General features: G+C 41.5%; 1 long non-coding RNA gene and 1 pseudogene across 2 annotated transcripts in view; one reads left to right on the top strand and one right to left on the bottom strand.

Moving 5' to 3' along the window:
* Positions 1-25,123, top strand: part of LOC308293661 (tetraspanin-18B-like) — an 85,724-nt pseudogene extending 60,601 nt beyond the window's left edge. Inside the window, exons 10-15 of the transcript XR_013963360.1 lie at positions 3,163-3,363; positions 3,923-3,997; positions 4,404-4,502; positions 5,260-5,409; positions 19,556-19,639; positions 22,255-25,123. The product of XR_013963360.1 is annotated as a tetraspanin-18B-like (transcript). The remainder of the gene's footprint in view (positions 1-3,162; positions 3,364-3,922; positions 3,998-4,403; positions 4,503-5,259; positions 5,410-19,555; positions 19,640-22,254) is intronic.
* On the bottom strand, positions 11,190-13,537 carry LOC308294055. The gene is made up of 3 exons (XR_013962517.1): positions 12,016-13,537; positions 11,432-11,621; positions 11,190-11,318 (listed from the first exon to the last, which is right to left on the bottom strand). It is a non-coding gene; the product is annotated as an uncharacterized lncRNA (long non-coding RNA).
* Positions 25,124-26,255: the final 1,132 nt, after the last annotated feature.

Raw genomic sequence — 26,255 nt, 5'->3', positions numbered from 1 at the left:
AGGGATTTGAACCACCGCTGAACCAAAGGGGTTTCGAACTTAAAGGAGTAGTTCACCCCCAAAATGACTTTTTCTCTATTGATTAGTCATGCCATGGAGACTAGAGTTCAATAATATTTTTAGTTTTTAGTCGCATTCCTAAGACAAAAATGTGATAACACTAAATTTACCCCCATTCGTTCCGGATGGGGACCCGTTTCGAAACGGGTACCCATCCGGAATCAATGGGGGTAAATTTACTCGAATCAAATTTTTGTCTTATAAAGTGACAAAAAACCAAAAAATATTATTGAACTCTACTCTCCATGGCATGAGTAATCAATAGAAAAATTTTCATTTTGGGGGTGAACTACCGTATTGTCCGGACTATAAGGCGCACTTAAAAGCCTTTAATTTTCTCAAAAAACTACTGTGCGCCTTATAGTCCAGTGCGCCTTATATATGGATCATTCACTGACATTGACATTCCCTTTAGCACAGCTCCATCTGTTGGATGCATAACGCAACGGTAGCGTCTATTATGTGCGCCTTATAGTCAGGTGCGCCTTATATATGAAAACAGTTTGAAAATAGACCATTCATTGACAGTGCGCCTTATAGACAGGTGCGCCAGAAAATACTGTACTCCTTTAAAGGACAATTTTCTTTTTTTTTTTACAACAAGGGTTTATATCTTAGATCAGGGGTCTTCAACAGGGGGTCTGGGACCCCTAGGGGGTCCTCAGAGTTACTACAGGGGGTCCTCCAAATCTTTGGGTGATAGAAGCTTTTTTCTCCTTTTTTATATTAACCACTTGAACCCCAGCATCCATATTCTGAGAACTTTAGACAAAAATAGCAGATCTACAAGCTCACAACGCCTCGCACTGCGAGGCGTTGTGAGCTTGTAGATCTGCTATTTTCGGCAAAGAGCTTTGGTGTAGAGGGGGAAAAGAGCAGACTAAGTACAGAGTGAAAGGTCAAGTTTATTAAGTATTGACGGTTCAAGGGGATAAATATATGAAAACACAAATTGACATGAATCCAAAATACACTGATGATTGTGCTGCCAAACAATGAAACTATATGGAATCTATGAACAGGTTGTGGGGGTCCCTGCTTCATCTCTCTCTCAACTAAGGGGTCCTTGGCCTGAATACGTTGAAGACCCCTGTTTTAGATAGTCTATCGTTCTAGTGATTTTACTGACTTTGATTTCAGTGGTTGGGGGCATGCCCGCAAGTAGCTAAATATTTATTTCTAGACACAATAAGCCCATTCCCAAGATGCACCACAATCTTCCATGGCCAGATGTGACTTATGGGGGCAGGTAGTGTTACTGTAAATAGTTATAAAGAAATCGCCGGCATAATGTGTCTAAAAAGCCAAGTAGTTAAAATCGCTAAAACGATAGAAAGCAGTAAATGGAAACATTTTAACACTCATCTTTTCTTTTCTCTAATTTAATCTAAAATATGAACCCTTGTTGTAAAAAAAAACAATTTTCACAGTCCTGGCACCCAGTGTCCTCTCCTCTCCTCTCCTCTCCTCTCCTCTCCTCTCCTCTCCTCTCCTCTCCTCTCCTCCCTAACAGTGTCATGGTGTATAAAGTAGTGCATCATGGATTGGTTCTTATCTCTGCTGACTCCTGGAAGCTGCTTTTCTTAATCATATGGAGAGAGGATGAGGGGGGGGGGGGGGGGGGGGGGATGAAGATGAGAGAGAAGGAGAATTGGGGGGGGGGGCTCTCCTCTCCTCTCCTCTCCTCTCCTCTCCTCTCCTCTCCTCAGCTCTGTGAAGTAAAGGTTCCAGGGTTGAACGTTGAGTGCCTGAATTCATTACCGCTCTAGTGCTCTCTTTTCACCATTGTTACTGTAATCTCTTCATTTAGGCCAGTGGTTTTTTCCAACCCTTTTCCATTATTTATTCAGCATTTGAGCCGCGGAACCACCGTTTGATGTGATTTAGCCCTCAGACCGGAAAAGTTGGATAACATTTTGCCTTACAGGTCCATTTGATCTCATTTTATGCTCTCAAGAGTTAAAAGGATCCCTGGCTAATATGACAAATATGCCTTAATACATTATAATTGTCATCTATAACTACAATGTAAAATTAAAAACACCTTAAATAATTTATTTCTTCTAGAAATAGCGAAACTTTTACTCAATAGGGGAAATGCCTGTCGCAAGTTGATGATGTCATAAATGTCATGTGTCATTTTTATGGCGTGCATGTGCAAAAAAACAAAACACAAAAACATTTGAAATATTGATTTGATGCTCATATTAACTCATACAGTGCCATCCGGCCACAAGGGGTGCTAGAGTGCCAGACATTTCTCCATAGACCTTCTTTATAGCTTTCGTCGACCCTCTCCCAACTGGCTTGTGTTTTCACTCCAGTCAATGCTATGGGTGTCGAGAGGAGGAAGCTAGCTGACACGTAGCCAAAATGCTAACCCATTTAGAAGCCCGATCTAAAGCTATTTCAGCCGCAAAAAACTTTCTCTTTGGGTCTGGGGACACAATCCGGAGAAAATCCTGTCTAAAGATGTGATTTATTATTGGAGTGGGCGGCGCGATGCGGCCGTTAGCGCGAATACGGCCCGTGGATGGCCGAGTCTAAGTCCCGGCCAAGGATGGACGTCTAGACCGGGGCTTCGTTGAGGCCTCCGATAAAATAATTCGACTAAATATCATAAGATTTTAGGCAACTAAATCTACAGTTGATTTAGTCGACTAAAATGTATTTTGGCAGGCCTTGCTGGCGTCACAATGACTGATTTTACACTTGGTTGCGTGCGCGACGCGTTGTGAGCTTGTAGATCTGCTATTTTCAGCACGCAACACCTGAGAGCAACCAAACATAAAATGACTCTCTTCTCCACTAGTCCCTCCCCAACATTTTAGTCGTTTTTATTTTGTTGACGAAATTGTCAATATATTTAGTCTTAGTTTTAGTCATCACAGCTTAGTTTTTATTTAGTTTTCGTCAGTGAAAAAAACGCAGTCGACAAAAAAATGTCGTCATAGTTTTAGTCGACCAAATCAACACTGGAATATTGTGATATTGTATTGTTCCATTCTGTGCAATGCACCATGGGACGTCAGAAACTTGTGGATAATATTCTCTCTCTCTCTCTCTCTCTCTCTCTCTCTCTCTCTCTCTCCCTCCCTGCAGCTGGGGGGGTCGTTCCTCCTGGGGGTGGGGGTGTGGGTGCTGGTGGACCCCACGGACATCAGGGGCGTTGCCTTGGTGACGGGCCACCCTCTGCTCTCCCTGGGCGTGTACACCGTCCTGGGGCTGGGAGGGATGCTGTTCCTGCTGGGCTTCCTGGGATGCTGCGGAGCCATCCGGGAAAACAAGTGTCTGCTGCTCTTTGTAAGTGTCTCTCTATCGCTCTCTCTCTTGTAGTTCTTTATGTCTGCTGCTCTTTGTAAGTGTCTCTCTATCGCTCTCTCTCTCTTGTAGTTCTTTATGTCTGCTGCTCTTTGTAAGTGTCTCTCTATCGCTCTCTCTCTCTTGTAGTTCTTTATGTCTGCTGCTCTTTGTAAGTGTCTCTCTATCACTCTCTCTCTCTTGTAGTTCTTTATGTCTGCTGCTCTTTGTAAGTGTCTCTCTATCGCTATCTCTCTCTCTTGTAGTTCTTTATGTCTGCTGCTCTTTGTAAGTGTCTCTCTATCTCTCTCTCTCTCTTGTAGTTCTTTATGTCTGCTGCTCTCTATCGCTCTCTCTCTTGTAGTTCTTTATGTCTGCTGCTCTTTGTAAATGTCTCTCTCTCTCTCTCTCTTGTAGTTCTTTGTCTGCTGCTCTTTGTAAGTGTCTCTCTATCTCTCTCTCTCTCTTGTAGTTTGTTATGTCTGCTGCTCTTTGTAAATGTCTCTATCTCTCTCGCTCTATTGTAGTCCTTTATGTTCATATTGTTCTCTCTCTCTTGTAGTTCTTCATGCTGATCCTGTTCATCTTCCTGGCTGAACTCGCTGCAGCGATCCTCGCCTTCCTCTTCAGGGAACACGTAAGTCTGACCACTCCCCCTCTGACCTGCCTGACCAATCACCTGCTCCTGACCACTCCCCCTCTGACTCCACTGACCAATCACCTGCTCCCGACCACACCCCCTCTGACCCCACTGACCAATCACCTGCTCCCGACCACACCCCCTCTGACCCCACTGACCAATCACCTCAACCTGCCATCCCTATTTTGGGCATGTCGCAAAACGACAACAAAAATGTCATTGGCTGACTTTAATTGGCAAATCTGAACTGTCATTGGTTGATTGTAGCTGACCAAGAGATACTAATCTGAACTGCCATTGGCTGACGGCATTCTATAATCACATTTCTAATCTAGACATCTAATCTGTGATTGGTTGATAGTAACCAGTGAATATTGTAATCTCATGTGTGATTGGCTAACAGCTGACCAGGCAGTACTTCACCAAGGAGCTGAAGAGACATTACCAAGGACACAACGAATCTGACGTGTTCACATCCACCTGGAACGCTGTCATGACAACGGTAAGATGTTCTAGAGATCTATACACACACACACACACACACACACACACACACACACACACACACACACACACACACACACACACACGCACACACACACACACACACACACACACACACACACACACACACACAGAGAACATAAAGTTATACGGTCGTTGTCAGCTGTCAGCGGACGATGCGCTTGTTGCATAGCTAAAATATGGGTCGTTGTGGCTGCGAGTGAGACTTCTCTTTTCGTGGGGTTAGGGTTCGGTTCTTTGAGCAGTTATACGACAGTTTTCCATTTCTGTACACGGTCCTTTGCTTTGATATTGAACTATGCGAGATCTTTTAAGTATGTATGTTGAATAAAAGCACAACAGTATTGGAATCATAAAGCACTTAAAGTACCAAAAGTGGAAAGTACTTGTTATGCAGAATGTCTTATATGAAGTTTTCAAATGTGTAAAAATCTTTGTGAAAATAGCCGATCTACAAGTTCACAATGGCATTGTGAACTTGTATATCGTCTATTTTCAAATGGTCAAAATGTATATCTTTGGGTGAGACCTGGCAGGGAAGCGCCACTGAACGGTAAATGTGAGCGAATCGTTTGAACTGATCGTTGCTGTGAACGTGAACAAAATGATTTGAATCATTCACTGAAATTAACTGTTTTACCCTCCTCTCCCCTCCTCTCCTCTCCTCTCCTCTCCTCTCCTCTCCTCTCCTCTCCTCTCCTCTCCTCTCCTCTCCTCTCCTCTCCTCTCCTCAGTTTGACTGCTGTGGAGTGAACAGTCCGGAGGACTTTAAGGACAGCCTCTTCAGACAGCTGCACCACAACGAGCTCCTCCCCCCCGCCTGCTGTCACCGTGCCAACGGAGAGCTGGCCAATCAGTGCTTAGCAGGAAACATGATGTTCAAGGTAAGGTCCAGAACCACGGTTGTCCTGGTGGTCAGACCTGGGAGTGCTTACTGTGCGGGCGTATGCTAATTGACCAAATTCACGTTACCAAATAGTACAGTATAAAATACGGCTAGCATGATCAAGAACACAAGATAGTAAAAGGCACAAAGCGTTATAATTTACTGTACCGTTCGAAATAATGATTTGTTGGCTTTAAGTCCAGCGATTTCTGTGGTAGTTTACCCTTCAAAGCTGACGTCAGCACCAGGAAGTTGCTGGGAAATTTGCTGAGTGGGCGTGCGTGGGCGGGGCGTGAATAGGGTCTATGGAGGCTGTAGGAGATGCCTTGTCGGCCGCAGGCTTGTGATTGGCTGAACCGGAGGTAGGGAGCGCTCCGCTGTGCTCACTTGGACCGTGCGGAGATGCCGAAAGTCGGGGGGAAAGGGCGAAGATTTACTATTCTGTTCCTATCGGGACGTAACTCGGACGGCACTGAGTCGGCTCGAGCGGACTTCGCAACGCTCAACACGGTGTCTCTGAAAAATAGCAGATGTACAAGCTCGCAGCGCGGCACTCGCTGCTATTTTTTAATTGTTAAAGCACAAAACAGCGCGTAACAATGCGTTCCCAGTCTATTTGGGTTAAACCCTGTCTCTCCCTATGAAGAACATTCATGGGGGGCCCGCAGTGAAGGGCCCAGGATGTGGTGTGACACCCCTGCACTCATAATGAGAGCAGCAGAGACAGCTACTAGGTGACAGCTAGGTGACACGCTCTCTCTCTCTCTCTCTCTCTCTCTCTCTCTCTCTCTGTCTCTGTCTCTGTCTCTCTCTCTCTCTCTCTCTCTCTCTCTCTGTGTCTCTCTGTCTCTCTCTCTGTCTCTCTCTCTCTCTCTCTCTCTCTCTCTCTCTCTCTCTCTCTGTCTCTCTCTCTCTCTCTCTCTCTCTCTCTCTCTCTCTCTCTCTCTCTGTCTCTCTCTCTCTCTGTGTCTGTCTCTGTCTCTCTCTCTCCCCAGAGGAAAAATCTGCTTCTCATTTAAAGCTTTTCAGTTGCTCATGAGACGTAAGGGAGCCACACTTTTGTTTCTCATGTGTGCTTCATTAGAAGATCAGATATTGCTCTCCTTGAAGCTCCTTGTAGATCCTAAAGGTGCTTTAGGATCTTTAAGGAGCTTCTCATTTGGAGCCATGTTTGAGAAGAATTTGAGTATCTTATTCTGAGATTACAGGGAGTGAGAGACGAGATGTAGGGGAGCACTCTCTATTGACTCATTAGTGTATCCTATATTACTCTCATATTGAGCCAAATATGAGAAATAATTGAGTAGCTTTATTTGAGATGATAGGAGCAATAAATGAGACATAGGTGAGAGCTCTCTGATGGCTCATTTAAGTCTCTTAACTGTGACCCAAGATTCTTACTTTGAGCCATTAATGAGCAATAATTGAGATTTAATTACCCAGAACCTTTTTTTCTCACTTGGAGCTGTAAATGAGATACAGTATACATGCAGATATTTTGATATAAAAACAATACAATAATTTCCTTCAATAAAACTTTATTTAATTTCCTTCAATAAAACTTTATTTTCTGTAAGGTGGCTGAAGATGAAGTGCTTTTAACAGTAGTCTTTTAAAAGACTACTTTGGAAAAGGTTTGGGTTTGCCATGATGTAACTCTAAGGTGGCCAAGAAAACAATACATTTTAGTTATACAACAACCCAAACTACGACCAAAGTGGTCTTTTATTCCAAATAAAATAAAAACAAACATCACAGTTCCTCCCCTTACTACTCATGAATGCAGTGCCAAACAAGAAAGTGACCCTAATCAAATCAATGTGACCAAAACAGTCACTGCTACTTAAGTCAAATACATGCAAAAAAAAAACACATGCAATAATACTTAACTAATTAAATGCGCACAGCTTAAAAGTTCACTTAAGAGTGCAAAGTGCCCATTGGTCAGTGCAAAAAGCAGAAGTGACATGTACTCCCAGCAAAACCGGACAGGAACAAACAGTCAGTGATAACTATTCCAGTTATAAGTTACAGTTGTCCTTACCAAACGACCGTTGTGTTTCATTGTATAATGTGAGGACAACATTCACGAAGGACTGCCAGTCTCTCACGTCTCCGTCCTGGGTAGATGAATCTATCTGTTCCTCTGTCTCTTACTCCAGTATCCGAGGATCTCGGGTGGGAGTTCTTAAAGATTGTATTAAGTTTCCTGCACCCTGGCCAATTCCTCCACCCCTGCAAGGAGAACCCAACAACGGTGTCCGCCTTCCTCACCAGTCTGTTGAGGTTGAAGGTGTCACCCGCTCAGTTGTTCCTCCCCAGCACGTTATTCCAAAGAAAACTGCTCCACTTGCCATACCAGATTGGTAGAACATCTGTAGCATCCTGTTGCACACGCCAAACGATCCCGTCTTCTCAGGAAGAGCAGGCTGTTCTTACCCTTCCTGTGAATCGCCTCTGCGTTGTGCGACCAGTGTTTCCACGGACACCGCCTTCCATCCAGCTTCGGTGCCATACCGTAAGACATAGTCTGCAGACAGGGAAGATGAAATTAGCTATATAAGCACAGTCAACATGTTTTCCCCACGCCAGTGATGTCGTTCGAACCTTCTCTCAGTCAGTGGGGGAAAATAAAAGATACAATGTTACATTAAACCCTGAGACACAATCTCTTCCATTGAAATAACCAAAGAGTTAATGATCGTTTCGGCCTACACCTGCCACTGTTCAGCGACTGTTGCAGCGCAGCTATCTACAAGACTCTTATTAAGAAGGACCCAGAAGGGGCACTGTTTGATGTAAAGTCATCAACAAAACTTCCAGCTAAACCTTCAGTTTTAGAGGGGCTTTCAACAGGATAATCACAAGGTTTGTGTGCTTTATTAACACATTGGCCGCCATTTTAACATTGACTGTTTGGCTCCCCTGCCATTTTGTTTAATGAAAAAATTTATATATTTTTTTTATATTGACATTTTTCCTAAATTCTGTATTCTGTATTTTGTGTCATACAGTACCTGAAATGAAACAAGACCACCTCTAGTCTCACCAAAAAATAAAAAAATAAAATAAAAAGCTTTTTTTTCTATAGTTGCAGCCATCTCAAAATAGCCATTTTTGACCAAAATCCAGCTATAATTGAAAAAACTGGAGTTATTGACCTTTTTGTGAAAAATCTATTTTCAAGCGAATAACTCACTTGATATTTGTCTTTATGGCTTCAGGCATTATCAGATAAGTGTACTAATGTAATTATGTAATAGGATTTTTTTTTAGAATTTTCTGTTTAGAAAAATGCAGAGAAAAATATTTTTATTGGCTATGTCTGACCATAAAACTCAGCAATTTCACATACTGTTTTGCAGTATTTGTGTGAGTATTTGTGTGAGCCCCCACTTGGGGGCGCGTTCTCTCTGTCTCTGTATGTCTGCTTTGGTCTCAGCTGTTTTTGGGTCTGTACAGGTGCACACACACAAATAGACATCAAAGGGGGCATGAGTCTTTTTTCTAACATGTGCTAGAATGTGAAAATAGCAGATCTACAAGCTCTACAAGCTCAACACATCGCTCTGTGACACATTGAGAGCTTGTAGAGCTTGTAGATCTGCTATTTTCACATTCTGGGACATGTTAGAAAAATGTCTCCCCCTGCCCCAAAAAAATCCTCTGCACTGCCCTGCAAGAGCAGGGCAGACGCATTTTGCTAACGAGGCGAGGCTGTTGGTTGATCTATCGCTTGTTGGCTGTAGTTGATCGCTTGTTTTGGTGGAGCGTGGGCCAGGGACCCCCAGTCCCCCACCTGGTTCCCTAAGTGTTGGCTGGAGACCAGGGACCCCTTTGTGAGACCCCATCGACAGGGACCACTTGTCCCTGCAACTGGATCATATGAACTTTATGTAACAAATGATCGGCTTATTGATTGATTTTACAATGTTATGTAACTCTGCACTGCTCTGCGGAGGTCGGCGAAGCGTTGGACCCGCGGACCCCTTATTGGTTGTTAGAAAGGCGACCAGGGACCCCCACCTTTGCAAAGGCGATCATGGCTTGTTTGTGGACTAAATACCATTATAAAACTAATATTATAGCCTGGATATATGGGTGTGGATTCAAATCAACCATCATCATTATCAGGTACGTTTTAGAAGCATTTATATGGCAAATTGGCGATAATTGTGTGTTTTGTGTCTTGAGAGAGAGAGAGAGAGAGGCAGAGGCAGATCTCACTATAGCACTGTTTTTTATGGGACTGAACACCATCAGGGGGTCCAACAGGGACCACTGAAACAGAGATACAGTGGAGGGAAGCACACACACACACACACACACACACACACACACACACACACACACACACACACACACACACACACACACACACACAGCTGTTCTCACACTTTTTTTTCTTCTCTTTTTTTTTCCGGCAGCCAGCCTTTTGAGCTCAAATGTGTCTTTTGCCAATTAACTGTGGTTGGGGAGATTTATACATTTGTATTGCAATTTATACATTATTACAGTCTTTTTTTCAAACACACTTACTTTGATGTGTGATATGTGTGAGACAGAAGGCTCAAATTTTGTCACGGGCTGGAGAAAAGTGTAATTAAACATTACATTATATAAAAGCAAATTCTCGGGACTATCGGGCCTGGCGGGGAACGACATTTAAAATTTCTCGGGACTATCGGGGGAGGCGGGGAATGAGTTAAGATAAAGTACCAAAGAAATTAGAACAACCAGGCTGACCGCATTTAAGACAAAGTGTCTTTCCTGAACAAAGTCTGTGGATTAACTTCAAGTGCGTTGTTAGTGAGTTGGCATTGGCCTGAGGGACTTTACAAATAAAACAAAACATCTCAGTATCAAATCAGTGCATCATCAGAGCACTCAGATAATAATATACTTTTCAGTATTAAAATTCAGTGCAGCATCAGAGCCCTCAAAATAAATCTTCTCAGTTTAGCATCAGAACCCTCAAAACCATCTCAAAAGTATCAGAAATCAGTGCAGAATCAAGAGCCGGGAGTCTCTGGTAGGGGACCCAACCGGTAGGAGACAATATAATCTCAAAAGTATTAAATAAATAAAAACAAAATAAAAATAATAATCAGTGCAGCATCCGAGCTCTCATTTATTTGACCCTGGGATTGACCTTGGTGGTAGCAGCATCTATCTGGTAAACAGCACTTTGCAAGAAGTGGTAGACATTAGCCAGATCCCGGTTGTACGAGGTAGCGAAGACGAAATGATTTTTAAAAAGCGTGTCGAAAGAGGCAAGGGAGTCTGGTGACTTACACGGGATTGCACGTTTGTCAATCACAATGAAGTATTTGTGTATGGTACACCTCTGGGTCCCCACAGCCAGTAGATAGGGTTGACGACTCTCGTGATGCTGTCCAGATGCCCCTCGACACTGGTCCCAGTCTGTGACAAGAGAACTTCATTAGTCATGTTATTACAATTAATATGTTTGCAGTTTAGAGCCCCAACTTTATGAGATAGCCACCAGAATCACTTCTTGCCACAAAATGCAACCAACAACATTCTGCCTTATCTTTATTCTGCTAAATGTAAAATAAATAAACATATTCATATCGGTGTATCTCAGGCTGATGGGGATAGATCTGTGGGGGGCGAAAGCAGACAATTATCACAGGGCAGTCGCTGATTACAGATGAGCATGGTTATCGCATGATTTCACAAAAGTATAGTTTTAAGGGTGACTATTAGGGACAGAACAGTGAGCCATCTTAAACTTTAATTGAACTATAACCTTAGCTAGATGAACTTCACAAGGTGGTCAATGGCTTGTCGGGCTGAGAGCTTCCCTGGTCTCTTGTTGCGGCCTTGAGGTGAGGGTGGCATGAGGTGGATAAGGCAAGATGGAGGACATCTCACTGTCCCATCCTGAAAATACAAGGGAGAGAAAAAAAACCAGACATTTTTACTAAAATCTCTTCATTTTGGTTTCGAAACCAATTCCCTCTTCCATTAGTATTAGTCATTTAATTCCAGCATACCATTTTCCAGTTGTCCTGTTGGGATTCAGCTTTATGAAGCAGATCTTCAAGGTCGCCTGTCTGGGTGAGGCCATGGCTTTGTTCAAGGACTTTCTGCCTGTAGCGAGTAGGCCCCTTTTCCAGGAACTTGGAAAAGGGGCAGCGATGCAGCGATGTCATCACCAAACATCAGACTGAAATTCTGCTCCATCTGCAGACAAGATGGAATACAGACGACAACATGGCATACATTTTTAATAGGTTCACCTTATGACCAGGGCTGTGATCTGTTTAAAGTCATTTTTGGAGCGGTGTGAAGCACAGCTCCGCTATGAGCAGCAATGTGTGTCCAGTGTCCCACAAGTGTGTCCAGTGTCCCACAACTATCTGGTTGAGTTTGAACTGTTTTCGCCACCTAGTGGCGGAAGAAATTACCTCTGGGAACTCAGATTGAGTTGACTTTTTTCAAATTGATTACTCATGCCATGGACACTTGAGTTCAATTATATATATATATATATTTACCTGGAACTGCTCAAATTCACCGCTCCACTTCGAACCGAGGTTTGATTTTCATTTCAGTTCGACTTTAAGGCAATACATACCATTCCCGCAATGTCAAGAAATCTTGGAAAGGTGGTGAATATTTCAGAGGACTTCACTGGGTCATGAACCATTGCTTGGCGATGGGTGAAGGTGTGTTTCATCTTCTCCTCGACGATTGCTTCATCAGTTGTATGGTTCATCAGTGCGATGGCCTCACAACACTGGGTTTTGACAGGGGATTCTGACACTCTGTAATGATCCTCTCTCCTCCAGGTTTGGCCATCAGAATGTTTTCAATCATCTAAGTGGGAGGGGGGAAAAGGGGGGGACAGGGATTTGGTGGCCAAATATATTTACAGTAGCACAAATGTAAACCATGCCCCCCATACTTCTCCGCAATTGTACTTTGCCATTTACCCCCCTGCTGCCCCCTTTATCAGAATCACCATCTTGATCTCCATTTCAAACAGTCATCTGCAAATCTTACCTGAGCGAGATGAGTCAGGTCAGCTCTGTTCCTTTGGGCAGGACACGGCTGCAAAATGGTGGTGTCATCAGTCCCCATTGTCTGCACTGGAGCTGAGAAAGGCTAGTTTCAGTGAGCCTCACTGAATCTAGCATGTTGACATAACAGGAGTGATTATAATAACATGTGATTAGCAAGAGGGGATCATTTGTGTTAAGAGTAATGTAAAAGAGATATTATAAATAAATATTGCGTGCCGGATCAAACAACATGAAGTGCTTTTGCGCACTGCTGCCAGTAGCCTACTTATTTAGCGTCTGGTACTAACTCTGCTGTCACGTACTGCAGTTGTTCTCAAACTTTTCAGGCCGCAACCCCAAAAATAATCATATTTTAACTGGGGACCCCCCACCCTGACGAGCACTAAGAGTTGGGACAGTACATTTTGTATAACACTGTTCTATTGTGAAAGTCTAGCAGATCTACATGCTCACAACGCCTCGCATTGCGAGGCTTTGTGAGCATGTAGATCTTCTATTTTCACAATCTCTGAGTCTAATATTTGATCATTTGGCCCAATGTTTAGTCTGTCATTTTAGAGGTATTAAAAAGTCCTTAAATTGTCACTTTAGAAATGTGCAAATACCCTCTATACACTTAAAGTTTGTTGGTTTGTTTACTGTTGAGAAAACAATGATTAGCCAATCATCAGGGGACCCCCCAAAATAATTTAGGGACGCCCCTGGGGGTCCCGACCCAAAGGTTGAGAACCACATTTCTAATACCTCAAAAGAACAGGGGAACAAAGGAAAGAAAAGACCGTTATAACATTAAAAGTAAACAAATTATATAAAAACTGGTCAAACGTTGCCCAAATTGTCAAATGATATAAGAGGCAACAATTGTGAAAATAACAGATCTACAAGCTCACTGCATTCCAAGTGCTTGTCAGGGTGGAGGGTCCCCAGTTCAAATATGACTATTTTGGGGGGTCCCCAGTTCAAATATGATTATTTGGGGGGCTTAAGTGGTTAACAGTCAACAGGATCACTGATTACATTAATTATGAGAAGCAGTGTTCTTGGTGACATCACCACCAACAAGTGCCACAGGATATAAATAACAAGTGGGCTTGAGACCAGTATATTATACCAAAACTTCATAGGATAGACCAAGGATATTCTCCTCAAAAATATAAAATAAATAAAAAATACCAACAGTACAAAGGCAGGGCCCTTAGCCAATGAGGCTAAGGGCACAGGGGTATATATTTGTGCCCATATGAGCCCACACTGTTTTGTATGAACAGTATTTCTAGTTAAGAACTGGTTCTCAAACTGTTTTTTTATTTAAAGGACCCCCTGTTTTTAGTATGCATATGGACATGATCCCCCATCATCCATAACTCCCCTAGAACTGTACAAATGGAACCAGATGGACCTGTTAGGGTTAATTTGGTTCCATTTGTATACTCTACTACCATTGCTAGCTAACATTAGCCACAAATAACACACACACACACACACACACACACACACACACACACACACACACACACACACACACACACACACACCGTATTGAACAGCTGCTAGCTAACTTTGGCTCTGTTAGCCACAATACCACACAACAGGCTGTTGTGTACACAGCCTGTTGTGTACACACAGCAAAGCACCTTCTGTTAATACAAAATAAAAAAACGTCCACTTCTATCAAAAGGGAAGCTTATCTTACACATTTTGAACATTCAGTTCCATTAGGATGTAGACTACTGTAAAAACGTTAGCATCAGCTAGTGTTAGCATTAGCTAGCGTTAGCATTAGCTTAGTTGTACTGGTTGGATGAACCTTTCAGAAAAATACACACTTTGTACAAAAACACTGCAGACAACATTCTTAAGTAACATACAGTACATGTAGGTTACTTTATCCAGTGGCTATGTTGTTTCACCTACCTAAAAAGGATAAAGTCCATGAGAGCATATAACTCCTGGTTGTTCTTCTCTTCAGCACTGACTGACTGAGGTTCAAAATGGCAGCCAGCCCAGACTGGTTCAAACCAGTTCCAAGTCGTTCCAATAGCTCCTCTCTGTCTTGAGGAGCAATAGATGAGCAGCAAATGAGCAGCAAATGTTTCCTCTGAGAAAGTATAATAATAAGGATATGCCCCGCCTCCTACAGAGCTCTGTTTCCTGCTAGATCAAAGCAATATGTGATGTCACTGTTCTCATCCTTCCCAGTTGTTGTTTGGGCAATTAACCCTTTGACTGACTGCTGCTGAAGCAATAATGCATTGTTTTTCATGAACTACTGTACACTTATCTAAAGATTAGGATCAGATCAGATCAGGGGTCTTCAACAGGGGGTCCGCGACCCCTAGGGGGTCCGCGGGGATACTGCAGGGGGTCCCCTAAAAAAGGGGGGGGGGGGAATATATAGGATATATATAAATATATAATTTATTTTAAGAAAGAAAAAAAAGAAAAAATATATATTTTAATAGCATTATTATTATAGCAGTATTGAATGCACAATGTGATTTTACACAATTTTATACATAAATATACAATATATGTTGTAGCCCCCTTCCCTACCCTACAAGGTATCTCAGTTATAACTATTATAATTATAATAAACATACTATAAAGTGTTAGGCCTATACATCATTGGAAAAAATACTATTTTTGTCAATACTGCATGTAGAAATACTCTGTAACAAATCATTCTAAATTTACTTAAAGTACAAAACTGTTGGTATGAAAATGTATTTAAAGTGCAAAAGTAGAAAGTACTCATTATGCAGAATCTTTGAAAAGAGCAGATCTACAAGCTTACAATGGCATTGGTAACATTTTTGAGAGGCCATTTTTGCGACCGTTAGGTCGCAGTTACTATCAAAACCTTCACTGGCAGTCTGTCTGCCTGTCCGTCTGTCCGTCTGTCCGTCCGTCCGTCCACATCACGGCACACCACACTTTTGCCCTTCTCCACAACCGTTGCCCCTATCCATGCCAAACTTTGCACACACACTCCTTGCCTGCCAATCCACAAGCTCCACCCCTCCAGAGACCCCTGGAGCTCCAGGGACCCCCAGGGACCCCCTGGCGCCACTGCCAAAAAGTCAAAAGTAGCCGATCATACATGTGCTTATCTCCTGGTTAGGGAGTCTTACTGGTATTGTTCTGCTCCAGGATTCTGGCTACCCCCCCTAAATCACATGCGCTGAGTCAGAATATGCAGGTTTTATTCCAATGCGCAAACAGGAAGTGTCTCAAAACTGCCACTTCCTGGTGTGTTTTGGGTATTACGAGTTGGTAGGTGCTCCGATATATTTTTTTCTCATGTCTGCATGTCATTTTAAGCCTCAGGTCGACATTCAGTAACCCTAATATCCTATCGTGATTTTATAGTAATTCAAAGGAGGCTAACCCTAGTTTAATCCTAGGAATGTCGCACAGAAATAAAACACACCTCCACGTGTTCGTCTCGGTGAGCTATTCAACATACTAAAAGATGCGCCCTTGACACATGATGGTTTCGGACTTATAACACGAAATAGCTAACCCTAGGGTCAGCTATTTCGCGTTATAAGTCAAAGACGATGCGACATCAGACCTTGGTTCCGAGATATGTTGTAGAGCTCTCCGAGACGAACGTGTGGATGTCTTGGTTATCCTCCTACGACCTTTCTTCCCTGGGATCTCCAATTTGACTAAGGGTCATAGAGTCTATAAACGTTAGAGCACATTGAATGCCAGGCCAGAGAAAGCTATCTCCTCACAGGAGTGTCTGTGTGGGATGAACCTTATACTGGCGTGTTCAGCTCGCAGAGACAAACATGTGTATGTGTGTGTGTGTGTGTGTGTGTGTGTGTGTGTAACTCCTCTATACGACACTCCTGTGCCGAGAGAACGGCCCCTAAAGTTAGAATTAGGGTTAGCCCTCTAGGGGTCATACATCAACGTGTTCGTCTCAGCGAGCTGATCAAGAATCTTTTTGCCATGTGTCTGTGCGTCCCCTAGAACCCGAGCTAGCTCTTTTAGAAGGGTTAGAAATCGACTAAAGCATTTTTACGTGACGGGATAAGACTAAGAAAGATCTAACTGATCAGTCTTGATCACATGACTAGCGATTTGTGTGAAATTTGAAGGAGTAATATAAGAAAATATGTATTACGTAAGTCGGCCTGCTGGTGGCGCTATAAAAGGCATGTGACAAATGTAGGGCAAAGTTGAAGTTTTAGTCATGCTGCATAAATTGTTGAAACTCATGTAGTAGTATTAATATCTTAAAATGTAACTAACTTATAATGGTTATCCCCCAAATTAGCATTCTATTGATGCAGACCCTTAGTTTTCATTAGATAACGTTTCTGTAAGTTCTATACTTTATCTTAATAAACTATCTGATACATTGCTTTTAACATTCTTAAATTGGCATGAGATTGGTTCTGTATGTGATAAAATTGAGACATAATTTATCTAATTGTTGGTATCATTCGAGAGCTTGTACTAGCTAGAATGATATATACTTAAGACATTTTCTGAATATGCTATAAATAAAGCAAGTGAATTAAAATGAGCATTAAACACAAATGCATGATCAAATGAGAATGATTGAAGACTGCATCGTTTATAGCTATATACTGGCCAATCTGAGTCTTTAATGTGACTTAAATGAGATAATCTTGAGAGCTCTTTTACAGCTCAACAGTGGTCATTCTGAGACAGACCTGAGATGTAACAAAAAGCCTTAATTGAGCTTTAAATGAGATTATATTGAAAGCTATTTTTTATATCACTTGGAGCTAAGTTTGAGACGCAACAATCCAGATGAATTGAGCAATATTTGAGACATTATTGAGCTCTCCTGTATAGCTCATCAGAGCTTCCATCTGAGGCATGTTGCTCCCCAGAAATAGAGGAGAAACAGGAGCAATACCTGAGATCTCCTTTTTGTATCACCTTGATCTCATTTGTGGCTTGAGAAACAAAAGAGCAATAGATGAGGGCTCAATCATGGATTCTGCTTTCCTCTGGGTCTCTCTCTCTCTCTCTCTCTCTCTCTCTGTGTCTGACACACAGAAGGAACTCTGGCTGACTCCACAGCTGATTAGTGCATCTCTCCATGCTTCAGCTGTCACGTACGTGTGTGTGTGTGTGTGTGTGTGTGTGTGTGTGTGTGTGTGTGTGTGTGTGTGTGTGTGTGTGTGTGTGTGTGTGTGTGTGTGTGTGTGTGTGTGTGTGTGTGTGTGTGTGTGTGTGTGCGCGTGTGTGTGTGTGTGTGCGCGTGTGTGTGTGTGTGTGTGTGCGAACGTGTGTGCGAGAGAGAGAAAATCCAGAACATTTCAGTGTCTGACACTGAAATGCACCTGTTTTTTTCTATTCAGCCTACTTAAACATATAACAACTGTCTGTATGTCTGCCTTGCTGTCTGTCTGTCTGTCTGTCTGTCTGTCTGTCTCTCTTGATATAATTGTGAGGACCAACTGTCTTCCAGCATTTCGACGAGACCTTCATTCAAACTGAAAAAAAGAAATAAAAAAAAATAAAAAGAAAAGAAAAAAAGAAAATACATTATTTATATTGAAGTAATAAGCCACAAGAGGCATTTGGTTACCTGGTATTTTATAACGGTTGAGAGGCGTGGTGAGACATGAGGTGAAGCCGAGTGTCTCCAACCCCCTCAGCCGTTATAAAATACTGGTAACCACATGCCTCGCGTGGCTTATTGATTTTCTAAAACGGTTACAATATGTCAACATGGACAGACATTGTTAGATATGAATTATTATACATAATTCTATGTTTGTGTATGAGTCTCATATGACCATATAAGATATATATATGAACTGAACGTACAGTAAGAGACCACATTTTGGTCGCATACTGTAGGTTCAGGCAAACTGATTAAAGGTCATAATAACTTTGAATGCCCTGAATGTAATCATACTGTGATACTATGATATAAGTCACTAGTGGTGGAATATTACAAGCACTACGTGGCACCTTCTTCCTGTTACTTCCTTGTTATGATTTGGGAACAAATGAATGAAGCTGTTCTATTTCACTAATAATTCACTACAAGGTCTGCAAGAAAGTAGTTCCTAGCTTTTCTGCCAACAACACAGGTGCAGATAATTGGTGCACTGTGGAACTCTGTGGAAAGAAATAACTCACCTGGGCTTGATATAAACTGATTAGCTGTGTGGATTATAGTCTCATATACCACAGCAATTAAAGGGAAACCAGCCAATCAGAATCGAGGAATGGAACTAGCTGTTTTAGAAATAAAAACACCCACCATACATCATTGAAACTTAGACAATTCCTGTCGCTCTTGATAAGAGCATCTGATAAATTAAATGGTCTTAATGTAGACATTACTACTATAGCAGCATATGGTATAGTAAATGGTGCATTTGTATGGCGCCTTTATCCAAGGCGCTTTACATAGATAGATTGTGCATTACATTCACCCACACACACACATTCATACACCGATGTCAGAGGAAACCATGCAAGGCACCAACCTTCTCACTGGGATCAACTAGGGGTTCAGAGTCTTGCTCAAGGACTCTTCAACACTAACTCTGGGGGAGCCTGGGATCGAACTGGGAACCCTCCATGTTCTAATGACGGCTTCTCTACCCCTGAGCCAATGCCGCCCCTATGGACCTCTTGTATGGACAAGTGTCCTTCTCTGCGAAAGGGCAGAATAGACCAGTAACGCCTGTTGTAGTGTGGGAAAGATAGCATGTCGCAAAATGACACGCTATGAGCTTGTATATCAGCTACTTTTGGATAGCCAAAAGGGTTAATCACTATCAAGCAATATCATACTGCGTGGATATAGTCTGGTTCTCAGCCATTAAAAACAAATAGTCGAACGTGACAAAAAAAAGTGAAACGATACAGACGCAGTGTAGTGGAAACAGCAAAGGTGAAACACCCTCCCCTACAACCAATCAGAGTATCGTAAAGGTGATACGCCCGCCCTACATTTGCATACTGAGCCCTGGTTGGTTCCCTCACGACTTGGGTGCTGAGAACAATCTATATACAGTAGCTGAGTGAGGCGAGACCCTATCTGCTGCCTTATTAAATAATAAATACTATCTTTGTCCCCCACAGGGCTGCTACTCAGCGGTGGTGGATTACTTTGAGCTCTACATCTATGTGGCCGGAGCGCTGGCCATCGTGGTGCTGACCATAGAGGTACGTATGTTCTATAGATCTACTGTAATGTACACCTGGTAGAGGTACTGACCATAGAGGTACGTATGTTCTATAGATCTACTCTAATGTACACCTGATAGAGGTACTGACCATAGAGGTACGTATGTTCTATAGATCTGCTGTAATGTACACCTGATAGAGGTACTGACCATAGAGGTACATAGAACCATCCATGTGTTCTATAGATCTACTCTAATGTACACCTGGTAGAGGTACTGACTATAGAGGTACGTACAGTAGAACCATCCATGTGTTCTATAGATCGAATAGATAGAATTTCATTGCCTTTTCTTTTATTTCTTCATGAAATCACTGAAAAAATAACAGAAGTTTGTTTTTAATTCCTGAAAAACCTCTCCTTTTTTGGGGAATGTTTTTTGAAAATATTTTGAACAATAATATAATAGTTAAAAAAAATTTAAAAAAAATGAAGGGACCCACACAAATGTGTTGGCGACCCGGTGTTTGGGAAACAGTGTAATAGAGGTTACATTAATTAAATATATCCATATGTTGTGTGTAAACATGTTGAAACATGTATACTTGCATCATTTGTTTTCTTTATTAACTATTACTAAACCCGTGTGAGTGCATTTGTTGAACTAAATTGTGTATTCATAATTTGTTTAATATTATTATCAAACCCGGGTGGAGGTATTTGATGAACTAAAATAATGTATCCATCATTCTTTTGTATTTATGTATTATTTATTATTCAACCTTTGTGAGGGTATTTGGTGAACTTTCTGCCTCTAAATGCTGGTAGCATGAGTGTAAAGTGGATGCACCTTTTTTTTTTAGCACAATCACTCCATCTAGTGGTGAGAGTTGGTGTGACAGGACACTTTTCAGTGTGTTTAGAGAAATGGAGATGAACATCTTTGTGAATCATTCAGTCTGTTTTTAAGATGGATTGTAAATTAAATGTTTTATTTAAATGCCGTATATCGTCGCTAAAAGATGTAGCAGATCTACATGCTTGAAACTCATGGCTTTGTGCCACGCTTTGAGCTTGCAGATCTGCTACTTTTTATGCTTTTGTGTGACGTTAAGGAGATAAGAGGTCTGGGAATGCCCATACTTTATATGGACATGTTATTCATTTTATCCTTTATTAATATATATATATCCATATACATCACCTCTGGGACAACCAGATCTTATTTTATTGTTGTGTGGGACACGATCAACACAATCCTGAATTATTTTTTGTGTTCAATCTGTGTTTTTAGATATGTTAGTATTTCAGCATGCTACAACTGGTCATATGATGCATTTTGCATCATATGACCAGTTGTAGCATGCTGAAATCGGCTGAAATACTAAAATATCTAAAAACACAGATTGAACACAAAAAAATAACTCAGGATTGTGTTGATCGTGTCCCACACAACAATAAAATAAGATCTGGTTGTCCCAGAGGTGACCTGGTCCTTTAATATTAACATTTCTGGGGAAGGTAGGATGTAAATCAGAGTAAAGGCCCATTCCCACTGGGCCAAATAACAGATTAAAAAATCTCTTTCTCCAGATATTTTTCCATTCAAAGTGGATGGTAGATACAGATAAAAAAAATATTTGCCACAGATAAAAGTATTTGTGGCAAATATCTGTGGTAGATATTTTTTTTTATCTGTATCTACCATCCACTTTGAATGGAAAAATATCTGGAGAAAGAGATTTTTTTTATCTGTTATCTGGCCCAGTGGGAATGGGCCTTAAATCAGGCTCTTGGTCCAGTTAGGGACTGGGATTGATGACATCAGAAATCTCTATATATGGGCAAAAAACATTCCTTGGGCTTTTGTGGGGTCTTTTTCTACAAATGGAAATTTCTGATTTGTTATACTGTATGTGTATACTGTTCTACACATTGATGCATTCTCTTCACAGGTGTTCTCCATGGTCTATATATCATAATATGGTCTGTATATCATATGTGACCCAGCATACCAGAGGGGCAGTCATTTCGGAAAGCACAGCTTTAGACCAGCCCTGAAATTATTATTATTTTTTTTTTCTTCTAAAATGTGATAAAGCCACAAAAGCACAAAAGCATTTCATAAATATCAGGCTACATTTCACTTAAACGCCAGAGCTTAACTCTGCATGTAAATAAGACTAATTTTTAAATGAATGTGAAGAGAAACCTCACATTTTGCAGGTTACATTTCATCTAAAAGGCTGAATTTCTCAGATCTAGTATTTCTGCATGGCATAACTCTATAAGCCATATCTACAAAACTGTTGGGTCAATCTTCACAACCAATATATCATTTTGTAGCTATGATTCCCAGCTTTCAAATGAAAAAGAAATCAATGACTAGCCCTCAGCTGTGTTCGGTCACATATTGTAATGTATTTCTCTCTCTCTCCACAGCTGTTCACTATGGTCTATATATATATATATATATATATATATATATATATATATATTCATATCATATTGTAATGTATTTCTCTCTCTCTCCACAGCTGTTCACTATGGTCTATATATATATATATATATATATATATATATATATATATATATATATATATATATATATATATATTCATATCATATTGTAATGTATTTCTCTCTCTCTCCACAGCTGTTCGCCATGGTCTTCGCCATGTGTCTTTTCAGAGGCATCCAGTAGGAGGCGCCAACTGGAGTTTTCTTTTCTTTTACTTTTTTAAGGGAATTCAGGAGCAAAGAAATTACGAAAAACGGACACTTGTAAATTACTTGTTCTCTTTTTATATCGGCTGAACGGTGAAAGATCTACAACCACAAGACAAAAACAACGCAAACTGTACTTCACAGCTGGACTTTTGAAGTACGGAGAAACAAAAAGAAAATCAACACGCGTGTTTTTTTTTTTAAACACACACTTTAGTTGAACGTGCGTGTTGCTTCCTGACGATAACTGATCTACAAGCTATCAGGTTTTTCTCCTGCATGTTTTTTTAACTTCCAGATGAGCTTGTAGATCTCATATAGTCGGCAAGCTACGCTGCCGTGCTACAGAGAAGGTTGACAAAAAAAGGTCTCTGAGAAGACACAAGTTGATGTAAAATGAAAATGTCGTGCCAAACGGGAGCGAGAGTTACAAATGTAACCACAATTCAACGAATTTTATGTTCTATGAAACTTAGTCTCTCCAACCAGACGACTTATTCCTGCAAAGTCTGGTTACTACACCCCCTGCTGCATAACGTCCGCAACTGCACCTCCTCCTGAAAGACGAGAACTCTCCTTTTGCACAAAGTAGTGCATTGCAAGATAGAGGGTGCCAGATCCCTTTGAGTCACACCCTACCACTACTTCCTGTTCATCCACAGAGCATTGATTCTAGTTGTTTTCTCCATTAGATTAAAGTACTTTCTTTTCACTTTTTTCAACTTGTATTACTTGTCAAAATACATTTTATTTGTCTGCCTCATCTTTTTTTTTAAAGATTTGTTTTTGGGCTTTTTATGCCTTTATTCAATAGGACAGTAGACTGACAGGTAATGGGGAGAGAGATGGGGAATGACATGTGGCAAAGGTCGTCCGGATCGGGAATCGAACCGGCGAGGCCAGCAGGCATCATAGCCTAGTATATGGTACGCGCCTTGACCACCAGGCCAGACTAGAATCAATGCTCTGTGGATGAACAGGAAGTAGTGGTAGGGTGTGACTAAAAGGGAACTGGCGCCCTCTATCTTGCAATGCACTACTTTGTGCAAAAGGAAAACTCAAGATAAAGTATTTAAAAATGTCTTTAAGCGAACGATATCTTTGAATTTGCATTTCTGCTAAAGCATCCACGATTTACAGTTTAACCATTTAGCAGACGCTCTTAATCCAGAGTGACATAGAATAGGTAAGGACATCACAAGGTTATTTACTTATCTTAACTTTAGATCTGCATCAAATGCACTGAAATAGTAATCTAGAATCATAGGTAAATCCAGAACCAGATCCATCAACAGTCTAAAGCTCTGTACAGACCGGCGAATTAGCGAAAGCGACGTGAATAAGCGAACGAAAAAGGCGAAGAATTCGCGATTCGCCTTTTTCTATACACACCAAAAAGCGACGCGAATATGCGTATGATATTCGCTTAATTCGCCTAAAACGAGGGGGTGATTATCTGCCTCTGGCGCAGGAGAAAGGAGAAGAGAAGAGAAGAGAGGAGAGAGTAGAACGGAGACAGGGTCCAGGGAAACAAATAGTACACGCGCTCCCTATTTGCGAGACAGTGCACTCTTCATATTATATCGCATCTCTCTGAGTCTGCATGCAGTGCATTTGGCCAGAGAGAGAGAGAGAGGGGAAGCCAGGGGGGCAGAGCGTTTACCGTTCCTCCTCCGCCCGTGTCCCTGCATACTGGCAGATCCCCGCAACAGCTCGTGGAAAGTAACTAAAAGTACATTTACTTGAGTAGCCTGTACTTGTAGATGTGTCCAATTTCCAGTACTTTACTTCTACTCCACTACACTTCGGATCCATTTGTATTTAATACCCAGCGATTTATTTTAAAACATTAGTCTTTTTGCAGTTATAAATTAGCCTAAAACATACCATGCTTTTACCAGTAATACATTCGAGTACTTTTTCGAAGCAGCCACGCTGCCACACAGAGAGAGAGACGGAAAAGGAGAAAAACTCTGTTCCCCTCGGCCTCAATGTAACGTGAAGGTCCCTCCACCATTCTCTCTCTCTCTCTCTTGAAATAGGGTAGAGTGAGCTTACTTTGATACAGAGAGAGAGAGGAATTCGCCTTTGAACGTTCGCTAAATTCGACACAAGGGCGAATAAAAAACAGACGCCTTTTCGCTTTTTTTAAATTCGCGTTTGGTGTGGATGCTTCCATTGACTTTATAAGGTTTTAAACAAAAGGCGAATTATACGCTAATTCGCTATTCGCCAATTCGCCGGCGGTGTGTACGAAGCTTAACAGTAGAATAACCAAAAAACCATAGTCAAAAACTGTCAACTGTCAACAATCTAAAGCAGGGAAAAAGTGTGATAAGAAGCAACCTGGACTCCTCATCAGGCATATTTTATCGGTCTGTAAAAAGTGTCCTCTCTCTCCAGACCATGAATGCAGTTTTTACTATGGTGAAAGAAATGCAAAATGCCCCTCTTTCCATGCCATACCTGAAGGCAGCATTCAAGAGAATTGCCTTGTCCAAACTCTCCTGAACTTGAATGCAGCATCTTATGTTGAAAGAATTGCCCTCTCTGTGTAGAAATCCATGCCGTTACGCCACAGTTCAGTGTGGTAGCAAGCACCGAAAGTAGCCGACCTCCAAGCTCAGAACGCGTCGAGCTTGGAGGTCTGCTGATTTCGATGTTTTCACCAAAAGGCCCTTTTAGAAAGTTCAGCCCCTGCCTCTCTAACATTCTCTGCACGTCCCTGCCCCTCATGCATAGAAGGAAGCATGAGGTCAGTCCGTTGCTCTCCCCAGGTTGGCAGAGGGAGTGTAGCAAAAGGGAGTTACAAAAATCGTTAGGTCCATTTGGTTCCATTTGTACACTCTCAGAGTTAAATTAACATAGATTTTTCCAATTTAAATTGAGATGGAAATGCCATTAAATGGGGGTCCGTAGCCTATAATGCATGTCAAACTGGGGTCCTTGAAAGTAAAATGGTTGAAAATCACTGCTAAAGTCGTAAAAATCTCTTAAGGGGGTCCCTGGCGTATCTTTTCCAATGGGGGTCCACGGGTTAGTACTGTATGTGTCAATTTGGGGGTCCTTGACATGAAAAGGTTTGAGAACCACTGGTGTGGAGGGTATTAAAGGGATATTTCACTTTTCAACATGTATTATCTAATCAGGCTTTTGGGCATCCCAGACAGTTATTGAATTGCTTGATTCAGTAGAGATATTTGATATTCATTTTATCAGACACGCCCACTTCCTATACAAACCCATTGTAACTTCAACTCCATTTTAACCACGATAGATTCATCAAAAACACACGTCCTTTTTCTGATGTCCACATTTCTTTTCGACAACTTTTTTCATTTATAATCTTTCTGGGAAAATGAAGAGAAAAAAAAAGTAATACAGTAACAAATGATAAAAAAAATAAATTAAAAAAAGTTATTGAAAAAACAGCCTGCTTTCGTATTAGGAAGGCAGTATGAGTAAATAAATACTAAATACTGAATGAAGCAACTCAAAAACTGTCCAGGGTGTTATGTTCACAAAAGCCTGGTTAGACGATAAAATGCCCAAAAGTTTTTTTGAAGTGAAATATAACTTTAAAGGGTGTAAATTGGACCAGCATGAGGTCTGCCTGAGCAGAAGGCACTGCACTGACTTTTGGATGAAGAATATTTATACTGAAACTTTTCTTATTACGTTATTATGAATACGATATGATGTAATAAAACGTTTTTATTATGTCGTTATACATATGATACAATGAAACGTAACTGTATTGCTTTGAACTGTTTTTCGGGGGAGAAAAAAAAGTGTTTTTGTGTGAAACTTTGGCTGTGCCCCCCCCCCAGCCTGACATCATACCCCCCCCCCCCCCCCCCTGACATCATACCCCCCCCCCCCCCCCTGACATCATCCCCCCCCCCCCGACCTCCCATCTTTCTTTAATGC

This window comes from Nannobrachium achirus, assembly GCF_963921795.1.
Source record: "Nannobrachium achirus genome assembly, chromosome: 11".
NCBI lineage: Eukaryota > Metazoa > Chordata > Actinopteri > Myctophiformes > Myctophidae > Nannobrachium > Nannobrachium achirus.
This window is presented reverse-complemented; position numbering and strand designations above follow the sequence as displayed.